At 42.8% G+C, this 24,015-nt stretch overlaps 1 protein-coding gene across 2 annotated transcripts in view; it reads right to left on the bottom strand.

Moving 5' to 3' along the window:
* ITGB6 (integrin subunit beta 6) overlaps positions 1-15,707 on the bottom strand; it is a 145,063-nt gene extending 129,356 nt beyond the window's left edge. Inside the window, exon 1 of one of the 2 annotated variants that reach the window (XM_006160288.3) lies at positions 15,422-15,707. The gene's annotated coding sequence lies outside the window, so the exon portion shown is untranslated. The remainder of the gene's footprint in view (positions 1-15,421) is intronic. The other variant, XM_027776503.1, reaches the window with a different exon arrangement.
* Between the last annotated feature and the right edge of the window lie 8,308 nt (positions 15,708-24,015).

Genomic DNA, 24,015 nt, shown 5'->3' with positions numbered 1-24,015 from the left:
AAAAAGCACTCTTTCTGGGTAGTTAGCGTAATGGCTATGTCGCTGGACTCCCATGTAGTCGACCATGGTTCAAGTCCCAGACCTGGTGGCTTAAACTCACGCCGGGCACGTGTGCGTGCGTGCATGCCCAAGATCTTGAGAGGAGAACCGAGGAGAAGGGATTTCGGCTTGACCATCCCCCCTGGGGGGTTGATTTCTCACTTTCTGTCTCTCTGTCTCTCCCTGTCTTTCTGGTGAGCGCATGCGCCCTACAGCAAAAACAAACAAACAAACAAACAAACAAACAAAAAAAAAAACACCTCTCAAAAAGAAAAAGAAAAAAAAAAAGGCACCTTTTCTGAGGTCTTTCCCCAGGCTGCCACCTGAGGCTTGTTTCCCTCCCCGGTACCTAAAGCTCTTTATTCTCCTGTCTTCCCATGGGATCCTTCCCCTGTCTGCCTGACTACATTCGTGGTGTGTTGGTCTCCTGGACAAGCAGGGCATCTAACACGTGTTCTGTAAGAGCTGCTTTCCGAGCTGGGAGAAAGAGAATGTCGAATGGCAGCTGACACCAGCCTCCTTTCTCTTCTTAATCTGATTTTTGAGACTTGTACAGAGCTACAGTTCAGTCTACCTCTGAGTATTGTTAACTTACAACAGCGTAAGTTTTGTGCCTCCCAGGCAAGTCCGGCCAAGTTCTCCCCAGTCTGATTTCCTTACACTTTAGTTCCCAGACTCTCCCAAAGCACCAAGAGGTCCTTTAGTACATCTTTGACTTCATGTTCAGACACTTTCGGGACCAGCCAGAAAATCTCATGCACTCAAATCCAAATTATTTTTTCACCGAATCTGAGGCCAGCACTTCCCAAAGTACAGAGAGGAAGTGAGAAATCCCCCAAGGGGATAGCCATGCTGAATCCCTTCTCCTCCATTCTTCTCTCCTCTGGGAAATTTGTTCACACACGCACATGCACCTGGTATTTTTGAGCCAATAGGTCTGGAACTCAAGCTGCAGTCGATCATGTGGGAATCCAGTCCTTAGCCACCAGGCCACCTGCTGACCCTCTTATTTAGTATTATTAAGTCAAAAATCACACATTTCTTTGACTATTGGACTATTCCCCCCCCATACACAGATTACTTAGTAATACCTTGGAAAATTACCACTCCATAGAGCATAATTGTATATTTTCCTGATGATACAGGTGTGCAAGAGTATTTGTGAAATAAATTGAGGACTGAACTGCTGATGGCATCACAACTTGGGCATATGCAAGGATACAATAACAGTTAATAGCATAACATGGTATAATAATAGTAAACATGTATGCATGGCAATGCTCTAGAATTCACTTAATCCACCAATAATTATTATGAAGACAACGTATTAGCATGAGTCACATTTTGCAGGTAGAGAAATAAGACACAGAGAGATTATGAGATCTGATCAATTCACACAGCTACTGAAAGGACAGTGAAGGCTTCAAACCCAGGGGTCTGTCTCCAGGGGGCCTGCATTAACCACCTACTCTACGATGCCTGCCACATGGACCTAAATGAAGGTGAGAATTATTATCAAAGAGCCCTCAAGAAGGAAGGGTAGGCTTGATGTCTGGAATATCCGCCACATGCAGAGAAAGGGACCCACCTGATTCTGAGTTGAATCTTTCTGGAAGCTACAAAGGCATTGTCCTACATCCTAAACCACAGGAACACACATCGCGTGGTAATGGAAGAATAGGATGCAGACCAGGACACCATTTCTCTCTCTCTCGGAAAGATGTGGGGACAGAGTCCAGAATGCTCAAGTGAAGGCTGACAAGAGTGTATCTGGGTCTGTGTCCTCAGCCCTGAGTGGTTAGTCCACAGCCAGAGCAGTGGTTGAGGAGCTGACGCCCCTGGGCATTCTCATCCCTCTGATAAATCCCTGAGAGGGCGTAGAACTGGCCCCCTGATCTGCCTGTCCCTGTTCTGTTTTTTGTTTTTTTCTGACTGATGCATCTATATTCAAATTAACAGGTGCCCATTTTGGGGACTCTACAAAGAGCAAAGGCTTTTCCTGGCTCTCCTGGGTAATATTTAAAGCAAGATGGTGAGGTCAAGGCCAGGCCTTCCCTAAGGCTTCTGTACTAATGAGAAATTTTCAGGACTTCCTGGAGAGGAAGTGAGGGCATGATGAGGTCATCTTCCATGCCAGGAAGGGGAATTCTTGGGAATGAATACCTTTGGGCAAGAGAGTTTTTTCAACTTCAAGTTGCCTATAGTAGTGAAACCAGTCCTGACCATCTCTCTCCCCCCAGAGTTTTCTTTCTTTTCTTTTTGGCTCTGAAATCCTGAGTGCCCTGGACACCTGGGGGAGCATGTTTTACTCCTCTTGGCTCCGCACCAATCCAAGCTGTTCCTGCTTGCTGAGCCAAGGCAGCTATAGGTGAGTCACTGTCTGAGTCTAGTTTCTGCAGATTCTAGGCTGGGCTGCATGTTTTTTTGTTTTGTTTTGTTTTGTTTTGTTTTGTTTTGTTTTGTTTTGCTACAGGGCATGTGCGCTTGCCAGAGAGACAGAGAGAGACAGAGAGACAGAAAGCAAGAAATCACCCCCCAGGGGGGATGGCCACACTGCAATCCCTTCTCCTTCATTCTCCTCTCAGGATCCTGGGCACATGCAGCCAGCGTGAGTTTAAGCCACCGGGTCCAGGACTTGAACCGTGGTCGACCACATGGGAGTTCAGCAACATAGCCATTATGCTAACTGCTGGTCCCATGGATTGCGGTTTTTTAGGAAACCGTCAGCACTGTCTTGGACTTGCCTTAAATTAAACCACTCAGATCAGGGACTGCCTCTTCCTATTATAAATCCTAGCATTTAGCACAATGCCTGGCCTGTGGTGGGCACTTAGCACATTAAGTGTGAATTGACTGAAGGGATGGTGTGTCTTGCATGGAGTTATGTGTATCATGTCAGGGTTCTCCAGCCCTGCAGAACCAATGAGATCACATAGCTAGTTACATAGATGCAGATTGAAAGACATAGAGATACTTATTTTAAGGTATTGGCTCACACAAAGGTAGAGGCTAGCAAATCCAAAATCTGTAGTACTGACTGACCACTTGCATATTCAGGCAGGAAATGATGCTGCAGTGCACGGTCAGAATTTGTTCTCTGAGGAAATCATTGAAGGAGGCCCACTCACATTACCAACGGTAATCTCCTTTATTTAAAGCCAATTGATCATAGATGTTAATCATGTCTACAAGGCACCTTCACAGATATACTGAGACTGTGTTTGATTTAATAACAAAGCGCTATAGCTTAGCCAAACTGATGTACATCCTGTGTCAAATTATATCTATAGAAACAACCACTACCACCATGACAACCACAGCAATAAATAAAAAGTAAATAAAAACAAGAAAAACAAACAAACAAACAATAAAAGTCCACAAAAACAGAATTAGCCTAAAATCTATGCCCTGGTTCCGGCTAGGTCTCGGCTGCACCAAGATGCTTAAAACATCCTCACCGCCCTCAAGGAGATAATTGTCCAGTGTATGGACAGTCCAGTAGACAGATTATGGCAAACTGCTCTAATGAATGCTGTGATCAAGACATGGACAGGACTTGCCTACTGCTGTGTACAGCTGGGTATCCTCAGGGTGGTCAGAATGACCTTGGTAACCAGAGAGAGGCTCTAATGTCAACCCGGCTAATAATAACCTTAGCTGCTCTGCAGAGAGAGTTTAAAATACTTTAAATAAATGGACTGTGAAATGGCCAAAGGGTCTTAATGCCAGCAAATGTCAAAACACCCAAGACGATCTGAGTATTTGGAGAGAGACCTGTAAGGCAGCTACTCTCCTCACTGCAGAGTTCTCCTGAATGCCAATCACACACCCAGGCAGGTCCAGCTTTCTGTCTGAAGTCATCTGGATGAATTCCCCAAGAAATTGATGCCTGGGAGGGCAGGTTAATGACTCAGCTGTTGATGCCTCACCTATGGTAAACAAGGCCTAGGGCTAAACTCGACACATTGCTATTCTGGGAAGGGTAGCTGGTCCTGTTTGCCTTCCCCAGTAGGTGCAAGCAGACTGCAGACATCTGTCTATTTCAACAGTGTGGACAACTTTTATAATGTTCACGTTCTGTTTTCTTTCCAACAATATCTGCTGTCAAATTATAAATTGGGTTCAACATATTTAATTGCAGATGTATTGTGAACATCGCAATGTTGTTGTTGGATTTACCTCCTGTCTCCTGAACAGAAACATTAAAAATATACAAATACCCATACCCCAGTATTCTTATGCAAGACCATGTGGGCAGAGGCAATGATAAGATGCTCAACTGGAGTTGCCCTATGGTAAGAGTGCCACTGAAGCTTGTAGAAGCAGGGAGACAAGCGGAGTAGAGGGTCTCACAGGTACAGAAAAAGCAACAGGGCTTCCACCGAAGCAGCCGGGAGAGCCACAGCCACAGCTCTGCCCATGGCGGGGAGCCTCAACAAGGGCCACAAAGTGACCAGAACCGTGAACAAGAAGATGCATGACTACCGCCACGGGCGCCTCATGCCTCAACAAATGCACTGAATTTGTACGTGACGCGATGCGGGGTGCCCTCTATGAGCAGTAGGCCTTGGAGCTGTTCAAGGTCTCAACGGACAAATGGGCCCTCAAGTTCACCAGGGAAAGGAAATTTTTTTTTCAAGGAGAGGGCAAAAGGGCGTGAGCACCTCCTTGCCCGCCATGCGGGAAGCGGCTGCCAAGAAGGACTGAGTCCCCTCCCCTGTGTGAGAAATAAGACCTCTGTAGGAAAAATTTAAAAAGCAGCAGGTGTATTAAGATGTCATATTAAGAGACAATATCTGGCTGGTCAGCAGTGCACTCAGTGAAACCTGCAGGCCAGGAGGGGTCTAAAAGGAAATGTCTCCAACCTCCTAGCGGCCCTCCCTGGAGGATGGGATTGGAAGGAGGCACAGAGAAACCCTCATTTTGTACTGGGTACACTTTTACACTGAATAGCTTTGATATAAAGACTGTATTGCTTTCTTAGTTAACAAATGAAAACCAAAATTGTTTTAAAGATAATTGATTACCTAACCCTGTAACAACAATAGTAACAACCAAGAGTACCAACTGGCCTTGTCGGTAAATAAATGCCGTTAATCCCACCAAACAGCTTCCCTGTGAAAGCAGTTTACAGGTAACTTTGACCTTGTTTCCTGCTGTGGATTTTAAAAGCAGACTCATCCAGTGTTGGGCTCCTGGGGTGTCAGTGCTAGGAAGTCCCAAGTCCCACCTACACCTGATGGGTGGTAGATGGCAATGGCTAAGTGTTTATTCGCCACCCCACATCAAGCTTACGACTGACACAGTTTAATTATCATGCAGAGCTGCAGCTGGAGGCGGCTGGAGTGAGTTGGCATCTGCTTTTGCAGAGTGCAATTTCTGCAAATAATTAACCACCAGAAACTCTTGATTCTCTCTAATTAATGAAGAGGAAGCCTGGAATCTTCAAAGTCCATGGATGTCATGCTGCCGTTGTGTCAGGATTGATCTCCTTTGTTCTAGACCGAAGAGCATGGCTCTCCTGCCTCTCCTAATTCTTTATAAATTGAATTTTTCTATTACTAGTTGTGACAGCTAAGTAACATGACTTCAGGAATTCACCCGCTGTTCATGCCAGTATTAGAAGCCTGAATAATAATAATTTTGTAAAAGAACCATAATAAAAACAAGTTTTCTGTCTCTGACCCAGAATTAATCATAGCGAAGCAACGCCTACTGGAAGGCGGGTCAATAATTAGCTCTAATGGATCTTGCTAGGTGGAATCTGAATTATTGGGAAGTCTGAAAACAGAAGGAAAGAGGAGACTCCTCCACATTTCTGTCCATCTCCACGTGTATTTAAAGACAATGGGACTTGCTTCCAGGGAATAGGGAGCCGCCACAGAGTCCAGATTAGTGGGAATGCTGATGTGCGAGCCTGGCAGCCCAACAACTTGGAAGAACTTCCAGGAAAAGAGGGTGAAAGCGGTCATTTTCGATGCAAGTAGCCCATCCCTGTTGTCTTATCTGAGCATACTGCGAAATCTGAGCCCTAAATTAGATCACGTCATTCTGCTCCAAATATTTCAATGGCCCCATCTCTCTAAAAGACAACGAACTTCACATATCAGCCTATATGGTCTATCTGTCTGGCCATGGTTTCTTCTGACCTCGTTTCCCCTACTCTTTGCCAAAACGCACTCCTACATTCAGGTATATGGCTTCCTCAATATTCTACCAATGTTCCTAACATGTTCAACCCCAGGGCCTTTGAACTGACTATTCTGTCTATCTGATGCACAACTCTGCATTTCTATTGGACTCGCTCTTTTCCTCTTCTTAAGACTTTGCTCAAATATCACCTTATTAGTAAGGCCCACTTTGGCCACTCCATGTAAAATGGAATCCTCTCTGCCAGCACTCCTTATTCTTCTTCCCTTGCTATATTTTTCTTCCTTACCTACTAACATACTTTATATTTTCCTTATTCATCAAGTTTATTGTTAAATCTTTGCCTCTGTACCTCCCACAGGAGTGTAAACCCTACAAGAGTAGGGATCCTTGTTTTGTTCACTGGTGTATTCCAGCACCAAGAACTGTACCATTCAATACATACTTATAGAGTGAATGGATCAGTTGTCACACCCTTTTGGGGTGTTTGCTGGTGTGCGTGAAGCTGTATGAGCCTATCCAACAGGACTGCTCATCTGATTCAAGTTGGAGTATAAGCTGTTCCTTTTCCTTCTCAAGTGTCTGGATAAAGTCCTGTTGTTTTCTTTGGTGGTCAAATGTTAATAATTAAAGCAAACAGTGTGACCAGAGGTAAATATTAGTGAGGGTGGTTTTTTTTCCCAAAGGCTTCTGGCAGGAAGAAATGAGCATGGGACTGGTCAAGAATGATGCATTTATGGGAAAGGGTTAGTTTTATTTCCAAGGGTGCATGTTCTCCCTCTTTAAGTCCATTGAGAGTGGGAGGTCTGTGCAGTAAAACTATGGTGGTAGTGGTGGCAGTGGTAGTGGGGGAAGTATCCTTGGTATAATTCAGCTCCTGAGGAGGAGCATTTATAGTCACTCTGAAGGGGTAAATATGCAGAGCATACATGGCCAGGGCCATAGAAAAGAGCTGTAGGTAGGGAGTTACAGGGACGCCTATAGCCTCTGCTATCTCTATGGATTGTTTCCAAACAATGGAGCCATAGATTCCTGTGCTACGTTCTTTCCATTGAAGAATGTATGTGTCTCAGGACCAGCAGTTAGCGTAGTGGCTATGTCGTTGAATTCCCATGTAGTCAACCGTGGTTCGAGTCCTGGACCTGGTGGCTTAAACTCACCCCAGGCACATGTGCATGCATGCCCAAGATCCCGAGAGGAGAATGGAAGAGAAGGGATTGCAGCATGGCCATCCCCTCGGTGTGTGTGGGGGGGTGATTTCTCGCTTTCTATCTCTCTGTCTTTCTGGTGAATGCACATGCCCTATAGCAAAAACCTCTTTAAAAAAAAAAAAAGAATGTGTGTGTCTATAACTTGCAAGGGGTTTGGTAAATCTGGTAGACATTGCAGTGTAGACAGATGAGGACCCTGGAAAGTAGATCTAACCTTCCATGTACTACTTGATTTGTGCCTCCTATAAATCTGTCCTTAGCTCAGAGGCGCTGACTGAGAGGAGAACATGTGTGCATTCAATAGGCCACCAGGGCTGGGCTTGCTGCTGAGCCATGACACAGAGCCTAGCCTTAATTCTGCAGCTGCTAGTTGAGGAACTTTGCTCTTCAACTCCATGCACCATGGTTTCTAACTCAATTTTCTTAATATTTTACAAAGTTCTTTCTCATTTGCTCCTCTGAATAATTGTTTCTTAACTTGGGAGACAAGAAAATAAAGGCCCAGGGAGGTCACGATACTTGCCTAAAGTCCAACTGTTATGAAAAGGAAGGACCAGGACATGCACTCTCCTTGCAGAGCCAGTTTCTGTTCAGACCTGCCCTTCAGCTCAGAATATCACCCACTCGTTTTCCTCTTGGAGCTACAACTGGAACCGTTATTATTAGTAAAATGTGATTTCACTGATTCAAAGTGGATTATTACTAACATGGCCTCCCATGTTTAGAGGATGGTCAGAGGTCAGAGACAAAAATCTGGGCTGAGTCTCATGTGGGTAATGGTTATGAATTATTGTGTGTTTAAGACACTCTAAATTCAAATTTGAAGACTGACATTTAAAGCATCCTTCCAAAGCCAAGTTGGGCATAGTGCTCTGATTCTAAATAGCAAAATTGACCTTCCCTCTTAGACTCATATCCTAAATTATTCCAAAGATTCTTCCTTCAGGCCTCTCCAGACAACCCACCTGAAGCAGCCTCTAGGACACTCTTGTTGATTTACAACTGCAATCTTGCTAAAAGGAATGGAAAAAAGCCAGGATGAGTTTCTGTTAGACAGAATTACTGGCATGAAATACTAACATCGCTACAACTTGGCATATGACTGACTGACTGACTACAACACCATCCCCTTCCTTATTTCACTGAAATAGGTCATTTGTTGAAAAACAGGAGTACCTTGTCCCTCAACTCTCAACCCCAAAGAGATTGCTGACTGTGTTGCTTAGTGTGTGCTTGAACGTGACTCCCAAAAGTCAGCCTTGAACTGGGAAGCCTTTTCTTGTTCAGCTGCTATGTCAGCGGCTTCTCTTTGATGAGTGTCTACGACTGCAGTGTGCAGAGCCCTGCCTTTACAGAAGGAATGAAGACTACCATGCAGGATGCAACCAGTAGCTCCAGCTGCCCCTGGTTAAGATGAATGATTAGCTACGAATCACCCATTTGACCAAAGCAAAACTGTATCTAAATGAAGAAGGGGGTCCGATCCCTTTCTACTTTATTCTCTACCCAAGTCTTGACCCAAATTATCAATTAATCAAATGCTTATTTGTTGACCCTTACCCCCATTTTGCACAAGTTCAGGATATAACAAGAAGTAAAACCTTATATGGAATTCAAGATTTAGACTGGAAAATAAGATGAGTATACATATAAGGGGACTTCAAAAAGTGGGCAGAAAATGGAATTAAAACATGAGTTTATTTTGGTGCAAAAAATGTTCAAAGCCATGTATAATTTTTTATAATACACATTTTTCAGAATACTCCATTTTTTTTTCTTTGGAGACTCCTGCAATGTTTGAATGGAAAAGTCTAATGACTATTGGAGTCAGGAGGGCAATGTAAATGAAGGAAGCTGTCCCATAATACAAATTGAGTATCCCTATCTGAAATACTTGGGACCCGAAGTGCTTGGGACTTTGGAGTTTTTCAGATTTTGGAATACCTGCTTATACATAATGAAATCTCTTGGGGATGGCATCAAAGTCTAAACACGAACATCATTTATGTTTCATATACTCCTAATACACTTAGCTCAAAGGGATTTTTAAAAATAATTATTTATTTTATTTATTCATTCATTCATTTATTTTTTATTTTGACCAGAGAGAGACAGAGGGTGAGAGTGGGAGAGAGAAGTGAGAAAGCAAGCCACCAGATTCAGGACTTGACCCTGGTTGGCCATGTGGGAGTGTCCAGCACCTTAACCACCATGCCACCTGCTGGTCCTCAAGCTCAAAGGGAATTTTATACGATGTTTTTAAATTATAGCATTTGACAGAGAACAATCACATGATGTCAGGTGTGAATTTTTCCATGTGTGGCATTATGTTGGTGCTCAAAAACTTTTGTATTTTGGAGCATTTGGGATTTCAAAATTTCAGATTAGAGATGCTTAATCTAGAGCATCTTAATGTCCTCTTTTATCTCTTTTTTTTTTTTTCCCACAGACAAATACTCTTATATAATTGACTCAGGGAAATATTTTTGCCTCCACAAAATCAGGGCCTTGTTGGTCTAGCTTATTTGTGGCAAATGTCTTGTACAATTCTTCTATACATAGAGCAAATAAAACAATGGCAGCCAATACCTGGTTTCAGTGTTAAGAGACAACTAGAAGTGTTACAAGGAGGTGGTGGGGACTATGTCCTGGCAGACGGTGGCTACTGGAAGAGAACAGTTTCTTACTAAGTGCCACACTGCTTTGTTACTGAGTGAGAATAGGGATCAATAATATATTTGCATATTATTCTAAAATGCTACCCCTCCCCAAACAGGTCATGACCTGGGGTGTGTTGTTGTTTCTCTTCCTTACATTTTTTGGGAGCTTTGGCTTGTCCTTCCATTTGCCCAAGTGGGTGGAAGGCTCCTCAGTGAAGGGTTTTCAGTCTGTCTGTTCACAGGTAGAGTCTGATATCTTGGCACATGGCTGCTGGGCCATCCTTACTTTATGTCATCATCATGTTCAACAGAACAGAGAGGACACTCTCCATGAGGTTGGGTCAAAGTTATGCACAGTAATGTGCTAATGCAAGAGTACTGATTATTAAGGGACCAGAGGGAACCTGCAGTGATGTCCAGGCTTCACACAGGTGGCTTTGAAAAGGTCTCTGTGGTAGATTGAGCAATGGCTCCAAACACCTCCCTTCCTTGTGTTCTGACCTCCTAGCCACTCCTCTCAGCAAGGAGTCTAGTTATCCACTCCTTGATTTGGGTTGACTGATGACTTGTTGTGACATGGAAATGTTGACAAATGTGGTACAAGCAAAAACACGAAAAGCCCTTGCACACTGAGACTTTCCAACTCCTGCTGTTCTAGATCCATGGGACCACCATGAAAATAAGCTCAAACTAGCCTGCTAGAAAGGCTGCATGCAGGATAACTGAAGGGCATGCTCCAGCAGATAGCCTGTTAACCCCAGGACATCTGAGCAAGGCTCGTCTCAGACCAACCATCAGCCCAACAGAAACCTGCAGAAGAACTGCCCAGCTAAGCCCAGTCCAAATTCTAACCCACAGAATTTTGAACCAATACATGAACGTTGTCCAAAAAACAAAAACTAAAAGCACTGTTACAATTTGCTTCATGCTGAGGTAGTGATGACGACACAGCTACGTGGGAAAGTGTGTTTGTGAGTTCACAGAATCTATGCAAGGATACGGTGCCAGTTCCTTCCTCCTGTATCACCAAGTCAGCCTGTGTGAATGTTTCTGATGAAGGGGTGATGAAGAAAATCACCACTGGGAAAGGCAAAGGTGGAAACTCTGGTGATTATTGATCTTGAAGTTAAGTTTACCAGATATTATCTACATTCAAGTTGGGAACTGGGGGAGGTGAAGCAAGCATACCCTTACCCAGATCAAATGCGGGCAGAGGCAGTCTAGAGCATACTATATATATGAGCCATGCACAGTGCCTGCCTCCATTTTAACAGCTCCCTTGGTTCTTAAATCTTCCAAAATTGAACTGGCCACATAGGGCAGCAAAACCCAAATCCTAGCACGTCCTTCCTTCTGCTTTTTCTTTGATTTAATTTCCTGGACCTAAGACTTTTCTTTCTTTTTTTTAAAAAAAATTATTTTATTTAACTTTATTTATTCATTTATTTATTTATTTCAATTTGACCACAGAGGGAGAGAGAAGGAGAGAGAGCAAGCTGCCAGGTCCGGGACTTGAACCGTAGTCAGCCACATGGGAGTCCAGCACCCCTAACCACCAAGCCACCTGCCAGCCCCGGACCCAAGACTTTTCTAATCTATCTTTTGGTAAAAAGATCAGTTTTTCTGAAGTGTGAATATGGAACCTTAGACCACACCCAATTTAGAACGTGTAAGTCAAGTTCCATTTAGTGAAGGGCACGGGTTAAGGCAGGAATTGGATTCTTGAATGCAACCAAGTGATTTGTTCATGAGATTTACATTTTTATTAATTAATACAGAAAAACATATTGACTATTTTAATTCAAGTATGGTTCTAGATGTTGGGAACACAAAAATCAGTTTCAGGTTCTAGTGGAAGTGTATGTTGTATGTTTGTATGTTTGTAGAGATACAGGAAGCGTGAACAATGTCCTAGGGTGCACCACAGAAGGAGGGGTTAACTAGTTATGTATGTGTGAGTTGTATGGGGAAACAAGGACAGGCAGGGAAAACTCGATCAAAAAATGATGCTGGGGCCAGATGGTGGCACAGCAGGAACACACTGGACCCATGTGAGAAGTTCCCTGCTTTGCATCCTGGGGCCTCCCTGTATGTGCTTAGTGCATCTGTACCCATGCTCCTGCTTAGCTAAGTCTGGAGGTGTATCACAAAGTTAAGACCCTTTCTCTTTCTCTTTCTCATATGGAATAAATAAATGAATAAACTTCTTTTTAAAAGTAATTTTCAGGGACCAGCAGTTAGCGTAATGCCTATGTTGCTGGACTCCCATGTAGTCGATCACGGTTTGAGTCCCGGACCCGGTGGCTTAAAACTCACGCCGGGTGCGTGTGTGTGCGTGCCCAAGATCCCGAGAGGAGAATGGAGGAGAAGGGATTGTGGTGTGGCCATCCCCCCCCCGGGGGGTGATTTCTCGCTTTCTGTTTCTCTGTCTCTCTCTGTCTGTCTGGCGAGCGCATGCGCCCTATGGCAAAAACCTCTTAAAAAAAAGTAATTTTCAGACTAAATATTGAAGAACTCTGTAGTGGATCTTCAGACAATGGAAGAGTGTGGCCAAAGCATAGGGCATATTTAGGTGTTGAAAGAAGAGCAGAAAGATTTGGAAAGACTAAGAGACCAGGCTGGAAAAGTGGGTGAGAGTCTTTAGATCTTGAGTGAGCTTGAATACCAGCACAAGGAATTTAAAATTTCTCTTGCAGGTGATGGAAAACCAGTGATGAATTTTAAACTAGAGACAAATGCATTCTGGTCTGGATTTCTGAGCCTGAGGGCAGAATGTAGAATAGTTGGAAGCAGGGACATCAGTAGGATAGTTACTACAGCAGCCTAGGTAAAAGTAGATAAGCTATAATGACTGCATGTGGAAGAAGAGGGTCTCAACAGCACATCCTCGGATCTGAGAGGACAAGGCAATGGCTAGAGTTTGGAGGATGGATGACTGCAGTGAAGAAACCTGCTGAGGAAGCTTGAGGTTTCTTGCTTAGGTACTTCGTTGAAGTAATTTGACATAGCAGAGCCTTATGTGTGGATGGGCTTTGTGTTGTTAAATAAAAGATTTGGCTTGGGACCAGCAGTTAGAGTAAAGGCTATGTCGCTGAACTCCCATGTAGCCGACCATGGTTCGAGTCCCGGACCCGGTGACTTAAAACTCACGCTGGGCACGTGTGTGTGCATGCCTAAGATCCCGAGAGGAGAATGGAGGAGAAGGGATTGCGGCACGGCCATCCCCCCGGGTGGTGATTTCTCTCTGTCTCTCTGTCTCTGTCTGGCGAGTGCACGCTCCCTATAGCAGAAATCTCTCAAAAAAAAAAAAAAAGATTTGGCTTAATATTATTATGTGGCATATCTCTTGGTCTCCTATGGGGGACCCTACAAGATGTAGGACATTGTGGAGGTGAGAAGAGGTCAGTGTGCAGAGTGGAGAATGGCTCACAATGGCTAAAGGTGTCACTGAGTGTCGGCAGTGTAGAGGACAGTCAAGGGCCTTCATTTGGGAGTTCTAACCCAAAATAGCAATCTGGGCTGGACAGGCTGCACTGGCAGGCCCGTGCACCGTGGCCAGGGGTGAATGCCATCCCTGTGAGCTGTTCGAGTGGGTCCCCAGATGACCTGGGCCTATAGTTAGATCGCACAATTGGCTGCAGCTGAATTCCAAAGTAGCAGCAGCATCAGCTGACAGCTTTGGGAATGTATTTTCTTCTTTTTAAAGAAAGTGTGTCCATAAGCAATAATGTCTCAAGTGGCTATTCCCCCTGGTTTGATTAAGGGATTCTGTGGCTGAAAATGATGCCTATAGTGTCTATAAGGCCATTAAGAAAATTAATCGCTTTTTTCTTGAGTCAAAGTACGTTGAACCTCTTGAGTAACTTAGAAGACTCAAAGTGTAAGTTCTACCCTTGGGAAATGTCAAAGAAATGCTTGCTTGCATGTTTTAGTTCATAGAGTATCTCCTCTGCCTCTGAGTGTCTCTCAGTAAAAGTAAATTAGAATACAAGGATTCAAAGGCAGAAAAGGAACCTAATCTTAACTAGATTAGAAGCAAATGCCCTCACTGGGGATCAGAAAATGGAATGCAAGATCTCACTACGTATGAGACTCTCAGATGAAAATTTCTCACTATAACTTGAAATTCAAGTTCAAACATCTGATGGTAAGTTTGCTTTAGTGTATATTAACTAAGAAAAATATTGAGGTTGCAGTAATATTATTTTGCTTGTAAATTGAACTTCAGACACTGTACTTCATCCAGGAACCACTAGAGGGAGTAAGTCAGATAGAGAAAACAGCTACAGTGGGAATGAATGGGAACCGAGAGCAGAGAACTCTCAGGGGAAGGGACTTTTGCATTTACCCAAAGGCACAAATTTTTTTAGGTAGACACCAATATATATATATTATGACCAAGTGACTTTATATTCTAAATCCAGTATTAAAAAATTTAACTATGATCTACTGAGCCTGTTCAGAATCCAAAACAGTCAAAGAAAATGATTACTTTCTGACCAGAATCAATATTCTGTTCCATTTTAGGCATTTTGAGAGCCAATACAATATAGCTCTATCTGTGAGTCTTTAATTTTAGAGGATACATTATTTGGATAAATAACCTTTCAGAGATATTGGATTTTAAAAAAAAAAAAAACAGCAGTGGTAGACATACAGTTCTTATGGTGAATAGTAATGATCCCGGGCATTTCAGACACTTGTAGGAATAAAATGTGCTCTTTGTAGAGAACCTGGACTGGAAGCCCTTCCCTCTCCATTTTCTCCACGATGGTCATGTGTTAGCTCTATGTTAAAACACCATTTACAATGCAGAAACACTGATGGTAATGGAGCAATGTCATGCACATTCAGTGAGAACTGGTATTTATTTTTCTTGTTTAAATTCCCACTTTCTCAGTCCCTTTACGCCTCTGCAAAATGCCAAAAGAATTAGTGAAGGCTAGAGTCTCATTACCATTAAAAATAAAAAAGTTAACAATAAATTACTACAATCAGAAACAACTATTTATAAAAGCTTAACAAGAGCCTATTCAACTGATTATTAAAATATTTTACTAATAATGAGCTGATACTTCGAATACTGTCCTTCAACATAGCAGATTTTTGAAATACAGCTGTTAAAAGCCTGTGTGGATCCAAATGTAAGAAAAATCACAATAAAGCATGCTAAGTTAATAAGGGTCTGCCCTTTGCGAACCTTGGGGTCAGACTCACCTGAACGTTAATGTCAAGAGAGTAGAAATCACATTACGAATTCCCTAAGGCAGCTTCTGTAGGAAATGATCAATGACACTGACAAGAAAGGCTCAGCTCAGAAGTGTGGGCTTGCTTTTGTTAGCCATGCAGCAGCCTACTTACCTCTCAGGGTAGACCCTTTAATTTCAGAAAGTGACGACGTGCATTACTGCACCCGTTATCGAAAGTCTTTGGCAGAAATGCCATTTATCCTTGTTGTGGTAATGAACAGATTGAAAACATTCTGGTGTCACCATTCCTGAAAAAGCACATTCATTGGAATATTTCTTCCACGGGCATAGTGAAATGTTTCATGAAGGCACATGGGTGTAGAAGACTATGGAGAGATATTGCTGGTGAATGACAGAACGTCTGGTTGATTTACACGAAACCCCCAAGTGCTCGTATGAGAATAGGTTAGGTTTAGATTGACGAGCAAATGTGTAACCAGACTTCTGGCTGACAAATGGCAGAACTATGCCAGCGCATTAGCTTTTCTGGAGAGAGACCAAAAGCAAAGCGGGAGGATCAAGTTCATTCCATAAAGGACATTCAAACCTAGTGGATGGCAGGGTGGCTGAGATATTAAGCACATATAGATATTAATATCCCAAGAGAGTACTGGGTGAGTTTCTCGTTGATCTGGCATCCAACCCAATGATCAAACTCTGATCAAGCATTTCTACATCCTGTGTGTAATATTGATATTCCTTCAGAAGTGACCTGGTAATTTCAAGATAAGTCGATTTTATTGGCAGCTTTAGTTTATAGTTTATAACCTCTAAAATTGAATTGTTTGGGTAAACCAGAAACTGAAAATAACAGCTGATGAGATTAGTACTAAAAATGATGCCAAGCATTAAATGGTCAGATTGAATTAGATTTATTCTGGCTGGGCATAGCCGAGAATAGAAACATCTATATAGCATTTACCAAGCAGGATAGTTTAGACCATGTTCTTCTTTCCAGGTTAAGGCTGAAAGTTCAGGGCCTTGGATCTACCTTCGAGGAAGGGGTGTGACAGTCATGACAGATGCTATTCATTGAGTTTCCATGGTGCGCAGGCTCCCTATGGTTTATGGTCTGTGCTCACTGGGGAGACAGAGAGACAGAAAGTAAGAAATCACCCCGAAGAGGGCATGGCCATGCCACAGTCCCTTCTCCTTCATTCTCCTATCAGGATTTTGGGCACACACACACACACACACACACACACACACACTCTGCGTGAGTTTCAATCCTCCAGGTCCAGGACTTGAACTGTGGTCGACCATGTGGGAGTTCAGCGACATAACCATTATGCCATCTGCTGGTCCCAGCTCATAAGCTTTGCTTCACAGATGAGCCTATAGTTTAGAGGCGTAAGTTGACTTGTTTAAGGCTGCACCATAGTAAGTGACTGAGTCAGCATTTAAACTCCAAAACCTCCCGTCCGACTCCAAAACCCTTTCCAGCATGTGACGTCATTTCTCAACTGTGCTGAATACTGCTGGTCAAGGATTGCAGCTTCCAAGTCCTGTGGTATTTGAGAAATATTGAGGTAAGAGCAACAGAGAGAGCAAGAGACCTGGGTTTGGATTCTGGCTCTAGTATTTATCGAATGCATGATCTTGGGAAAACGCCTAACCTCTCTGAGCTGTTTTCTGATCTATGCAAAGTGTGTGTGTGTGTGTGTGTGTGTGTGTGTGTGTATGATGTGTGGTGAGGGTATTAGAAGACTTTTAAAATCACCTTTCATTTCTAACCTTTGATGATTTCATGAGCTTTCAAGGGGCTTTTAATTTCCTGTAATTGAGGTGCATATTTGGTCTTTTGCTCTTTAAGTGAACTCAGATGTGATGAAACACTTCTATTTGAAACCCAAGAACTGATTTAATTCCTGCCATACAGACATTATTTCTCTTCTGTAAAGTTCATTTGCTGTGTGGATAGTCTCAACCCTGACTATCTTCCATTTCTCATGTGGACAACTTCCCTGGACACCAAGTGTGGGGTCTGCATGTAAGTGAGCCATAGAGAGGCCAATAGGACATGTTGGACATACAAAATGCTATTTTATAACACCACAAAAGAAAATCACTGAAGTTGGCTTTCATCCGAAGGCAGTAAATGCTACTTCCGGTGGATTAGAAAGCCAAAACTGCATGCTCTTGCCTATTTTGGATGCTTTGTTCTTTTATTTTACTTTATTTTTTTAATTAATGAGGCTTTATTTATCACATCCCCTTCCTTATTTATAACTCACTGCCATATGCTGACGCACTTTCTCTGAAAACGGCTATTTACTTTTGGAGCGCATTCCTCACCCCCCCTTCCCCCACCGCCTGCCCATTGCTTGTCTGGCTTACACCCATTCTCCCTTGATGGAAATGTATACATTGGCTCTCCTGCCATGACATTCATCACCCACTGCTCAGCATTCTTGAGGATCAAATGACAGGGCCCATGCTGTATGTGGGGAGCAATGCTGGAAAATTCCTTTGATGCTGCGCCTTATGACACTGAACGGCTAAATCCAAGCTTTTGATATTTGACCAAATGCCAAATGTCTAGCCTGAATATCTATGATCTTACAGAGAGCTGAATGGAAAATTGGAAAAAAAAATTTAAACTATTTCGCAGAGCTAATTAAGGTAAAGTTTTAATTAATCGGAAAGTTAGTTGAGGAGAGTGTTAGAGTTAGTTTGGAGCTAAAGTGTAACATTTGAGTGCAATTAGTGTATATGGTACTAAGAGTCTGAAGGGACAAAAATTCATATAGCCCTTCTATCCAAAGCATCTTCTGCTTTTCTTCGACCAATTCTTGTTTAATTTTTTTATTTCCTTGCTGTCCTTAATGATTATGCTTTAGCTGTTTTTGTTATAAAGATGTGATCATATAGAATACATATTCTGAATCTGTTAGTACGTACACTATTATAAGACATTAACCTCAGTGTCATCCTTTCAACAGTATATAATGGTGGGCTTAAGAATTACTTTATTTGCTTAAAATCTGGGTCACTTCCACTTGTTTTCCATGATAAAAATGCTATGAAAAAAGTCTTTAGACATAGAAGCTTCCCCTTTATTATTTATTTCCCATGATAATTTTTAATTTTGTGTGTGTGTGTGTGTGTGTGTGTGTGTGTGTGTGTGTGTGTGTGTGTGTGTGTGGTGGCCGCAAGGCCCATCACAGGGTGTGTGTGCTTGCCAGAGAGAGAGAGACAGAGAGAGGGAAAGTGAGAAATCATTCACCATGCCACAATCTCTTCTCCTCCCTTTCCCTCCTAGGATTTGAGGCATACATGCTTACGCACCCAGTCTGAGTTTCAAGACACTTGGTCTGTGGTTGGCCATGTGGGAGTCCAGTGCCTTAACCACTGTGCCACTTACTTGTCCCTCCTATAACAAATTTTAATATGTGAAGTTACTGGGTGAAAGAAGACCGTTTTATTTCATTTTTGTTTTTGCTATAGGGCATGTGTGCTCTCTGGAGAGACAGAGAGAGAGAAAATGAGAAATCACCCCCTTCCGGGGGATGGTGACCACATCACAATTCCTTCTCCTCTACTCTCTCTGTGGGATTTTGGGCACACACACGCACACACCTGGTGTATTTTCAAGCTGCCAGGTCACATAGGATCCAGCCATCTTAACCACCATGCCACCTGGCTGGCCCAAAGAGGACCATTTTAAATACTCAATCTATTTATTATATTAGGTCATGGGGAAGTCAGGATGTATTTTTCTATGCAAAAGTGCATCATGACTTTCCCAGCAACCCAATAATTGCTTACCAAAAGAGTTGTAACATTTTACGTTCCCACTACCATCGCGCGACTGTAAGTTGTTCCTTACTGACTCTATATGACTTGGCTTCTCTTTGTCCATATTTGTGCTTACGCAACAGGCACAGTACTTCTGGGAAAACAATTTAATACCCATTACCTATTGAATTCACACAATAACCCTGCAAAGTCAACACTTTATGAATGAGTAAACATTAGGGAAGATTGTCTTACCCTAAGTCCATACAATTATTATCAGAGCTGGAACTTGATCTTGCTTCTTCTGAGTCCAGGCCTGTCATGTGTTCCCTCTACCACAGCAGCCCCTAAAATAACAGAATGGGTCCAAGCTAATGAGCCCTTCAGGATAAGCTTGAAGGGGCTCAGTGGTTGGTATGTATAAAGATGGAACAGATGAGCAGGACTGAAGATTAAAATATCTGTATGACTTTGCTCTCTTAAACATTTCCTCAAAAAGCATGAATCATTTTGATTTACACATGCTACTTCGTACTCCCATATGCACGTTAAAAAAATTAAAAAGAAACAAAGCATGTTATTTCATAGCGTCTGAGTGTTGGAACATTTCAACTAAACTCAGATATACATGAGTAACTCTAGTTGGAGGTTGTTCATGCATATCTGAAGGCAGAATGTGGCCTTTTGACTTTAGCCTATTAAACATGAGGAAATTCATAGTTAAAATTCCACTCTTTGCTCTCCAGCCAAGACTGGAATGGCCCCAGTCACAGAACATGATGGACAAGGCTTCCACAAGGCCCAATAATCTGCTGGCATTATGGAGTAAGGTAGGGAAACTACAGTACACCAAGGCCTCACCTCCATTTTTCAAAAAGTTGAATGGATTAAAAGTGTGGATGCCATTCTTCACAGTGAGGAGACAGACAGATTTTGTAACAGGCCAGAGTGTGGTGTGATGCAGTAAATGACAAATGCCTCCTGGTTGGACGTTCCAGGGATCCATTTACAAAATCGCTTTGGGAAATTATTTGGAACCATGTGCCTTCTGTGAAGGAAAGAGAAAGAGAAAGCCAGTTTCGAGGCACTGTTGTGTATGACGGCAGGACGTGCCGGCACTAGCTCCACAGAGTGGCTTTGGGGCAGAGCAGTGCGTCCTATTCATCCAGAGGTCTTGGTGTTTAGATGGTCCCGAGCCAAGCAGAATAATGGGGATTAGCAAAACTCAGGGATGGGCTCACCTCCCTAGATTACACAATCCCATTATCTAATCGGACTATTTCTTAATGGATATTAAAAATGAGAATAAAACAAAACTACTCCAGTATTTATTTTCCAAAGACACGATTCTGAATGTAGATGGTAGAAAGAATGCCTTGTTAACCTCACCCAATTCCTTTTAGAAAACTTCAGGGGAGGCTGGTTTCTATAAACAGCTGAGCTCCTCTAGAGGCTTCTACAGGATGAGGCAGCTGTGTCAGCGTGTCCCTCAGTGCTGAGATGGTGACTGGTTCACCCTGCCTTTCAAAAGAAGAAAATCTTCAGCAGCCGAATGCATCCGTAGAAAAGTAGAGCAGTGAACACCTCACCTGGCTGCTTGTTTGTAACCATAATTTAATTTTAATCAGTGAGGAATCCTAAAAACAAACAAGCGAAACCCAAAGGCAGCTTGAAAGCACTTGATTTCAAAGCAGTCCAGTGATGTCTATATTTTCATAGCTAATATTGCCTATACAAGGAGACTTCAAAAAGTTCACAGGAAATGGAATTAAAGTACCAGTTTATTTGCTACAAAAAATCTTTGCCATCTACTTTTTAAAAAAAAATAATATGCATTTTTCAGGAGCTTTTTGAAGACCTCCTTTTGTTGTCCAGAGCTCTACTTGGAGAAGATTCTTGTTTCGCTGGTGGCATTTAAGTCAGTCCAAGTTCAACAACAGGAGTATCTCCACACACTGTCCTCCTTCCCTTGCCCCTCCTAGTCTGAACAGCTATCTTCTCTGATGTGACTGGACAATTTTCAGCTACCTCCAAACACTGCAGGTTGTTACAGTCAAGAAAGTTTACTAATAAAATACCATCTGCCTTGGTGCCAATCAAATGCTCTTAGACTCTAATCAAAAAGTTCTTGCCATTGGCCAAACTCAGAGAAAGGAAGGCAAGGAAGTGTGGTTGATGCAGTATTTCTACATAGATAAGTAAAATAGGTAGAGGGATAGCTACAGGTAGGTGCGTAGATACACAGATACACAGAGCTATGATTTAAGTGTGTCCCCACCGAAACTTACAGCAAGGCCTGGTCCCACCAGGACAATGTTGGGAAGTAGAATCAGTAAGAGGTAAAAGCTGAGAGGAGGTCTTTGGGTCCACCTTCTGCTCCATGGGTGGACTTGTGCTGTTTTCCTGGAATGTGAGTTAACGTCCAGAGGGAAGATCCTCCTCCTTTTTGGTCTCTTTGCACTGGCCCCTCGCCTTTCTGCTTTTTGTCACAAGGTGAAGCAGCATCTCATGATTCACACCAGAAGCCAAGTAGATGGCAGAACCATGCTTCTTGAACTTCACAGCTTTCAGAATCGTGAGCCAATGAAACCTCTTTTTTCTTTATAACTTACCCAGTCTCAGGTATTCTGTTATAGCAATAGAAAATGAACTAAATACAGATAGAGATATCTTCAAAGCTTTCTGAAGCTCTCCTTTCAAAAGGAATTTTAAGGGAAACAGCAGTTAGAGTAATGGCTATGTCGCTGGACTCTCACGTAGTCAACCGCGGTTCGTGTCCCGGACCCAGTGGCTTAAAACTTACTCCGGGCATGGATGCATGCGTGCCCAAGATCCCGAGAGGAGAACGGAGGAGAAGGGATTGCGGCCTGATCATCCCCCCTGGGGGGTGATTTCTCGCTTTCTGTCTCTACGTCTCTCTCTCTCTCTCTGTCTGTCTGGCGAGCACACGTGCCCTGTAGGGCAAACCTCTCAAAAAAAAATAATGATAGAAATTTTAAAATCCCATTTCCCAATTTTTAAAAATGTGTCTATATCAGAATTTTTAAGAAAGGAAACGTTTTCAGAAACAAATGTGCACAATGGGGAAACAATTCTAAATACCTGTCTTCACTATGTTCTCTCTCCATAGCATGAATTTCTTTCTCCAAAGCAGTTCCTTTCTCACTCAGTGGTACAATATCAGTGTTACCTTGGCTGGAGAATTCCGTGTCTATTTTTGCTGAGGTAACTGCCAGGTTGCATACTCCAACAGCTTCTTGTCACCATGGAAATTTCAGAAAATGCTTTTTCCACAGTAACGGGCAGAAGGGTGCTCACCTGATGAGCTGTTCTCATTGGTTCGGCTAGGTAGGACTGCATTCTGGAAACTGGCTTAGCAAAATTGTGAGTGAAATAAGTCACACCTGGCATACTTGCAAGGGCTGAAGAAGAGAGTTTTATGAAGGCCATTACCAAGGGCATGGGCACACTTTGGAGAAACTAACAGTGACAGGAAAGCAAGAGCTTCCCTGAGCCGAGGTAATAAGGGAAAGACACTGTGGCCTAAAGCCCAGGTGGGGCATATGTCTAGGTAGTGGAGTCTAGACACAACTGCGACATTGGGAGAGAGCCAGTGTTAGCTCGGCTGCCTGACAGTACTACAGGTTGGGCGACTTAAACAACAGATCCTGCTTCCCACAGTTCTCAAGGATCAAGATCAATGTGCTGGCAGGGCCTTGCAAAATCCTTTTTGTCTTCTCCTGAGTCTTCACATGGTCTTCCCTTTATGCACCGTATCTGTGTTCAAATTTCCTCTTCCAATAGGCCGCTGATCCTATTGGATCAGGGCTCCATTGAATGATCTTATTTTAACGTAATCACTTCCTTGAAGGCTCTTTCTCCAAATACAGTCATGTTCTGAGTTGCTGGGAGTTATGAATTCAGTATATAAACATAGTGGGTGGGTGCAATTCAGCCCAGAGCAGAGGCCTTATATGTGGCCTTGGGGAGGTAGCGGGGTAAAAATACCCTAATTGCTCTGTCCTCCAGCCTGCCTGGAAGCCCCTTTCTAGTGCTTCTCATTGACCAAAACTAAATGGAGCCAGAAGCAAGCCAGCCTGTTTGAGGCCACCCCTGAAGGTCAGTCTCCTGGAATACGAGAGGAAAAGAGGGTAATTGCCAGGAGCTGACAGAACACCCAGCTCACAAAGTCACTGACCTGAATTTAGAAAGCAGAGACTTCAGTGACCTCCGGGGTTATGAATGATTTAACATAGAGGGAAGAAGTATGGATCAGAATGAGCCAGGGTGTTGGGCTTTGTAGCTCAAACATGAGATGCTGGTTTAAGAGAATTGTCATAAGGCTCAGCTTTGTGGTAACAACTTGAAAATCTTACACAGCACTAGTTCTTGAGAGAGAATTCCTTGTGCGCAGATGAGGAAAAGGTACTTACTGTGGGGCTGACACTGTCAGTTCTCTCCTTCCAGTCCCCATCTAGAATGATTTGAAGGATATTTTATATATATATATTTAAGAATTATTTTATTAACTTTACTTATTAATTTATTTTTAATTTGACCAGAGAGAGAGAGAGAGAGAGAGAGAGAGAGAAAGCAAGCCACCAGGTTCAGGACTCGAACTGCCGTCAGTCATGTGGGAGTCCAGTGCCCTTAACCACCATGCCACCTGCTGATCCCGAAGCATATATTTTTATGCTAGATCTGCTACCCTGCAAACTGGCAGCTTTCTAGCTCCACATAGAAAAAAATATCATTAAGCCATGGCAAAATCCAAATCTATTACTGGCTATGTTCTTAACTCATTCAAACCTCTTTTGATTAACATTTTCTGGTTGATCTGAGCTTCTGTTACTGTTTAGTGGATCTTTCACTTAAAGGGAGAATTAATGTTAATTTACATCATCATTGCTGTTTAGCACATCTGGAAACCTCTTTTTTTTTTTTTTTTTGAGAGGTTTTTGCTATCGG

The sequence above is a fragment of the Tupaia chinensis genome, unplaced genomic scaffold, assembly GCF_000334495.1.
Source record: "Tupaia chinensis unplaced genomic scaffold, TupChi_1.0 Scaffold000674_2, whole genome shotgun sequence".
Classification (NCBI taxonomy): Eukaryota; Metazoa; Chordata; class Mammalia; order Scandentia; family Tupaiidae; genus Tupaia; species Tupaia belangeri.
This window is presented reverse-complemented; position numbering and strand designations above follow the sequence as displayed.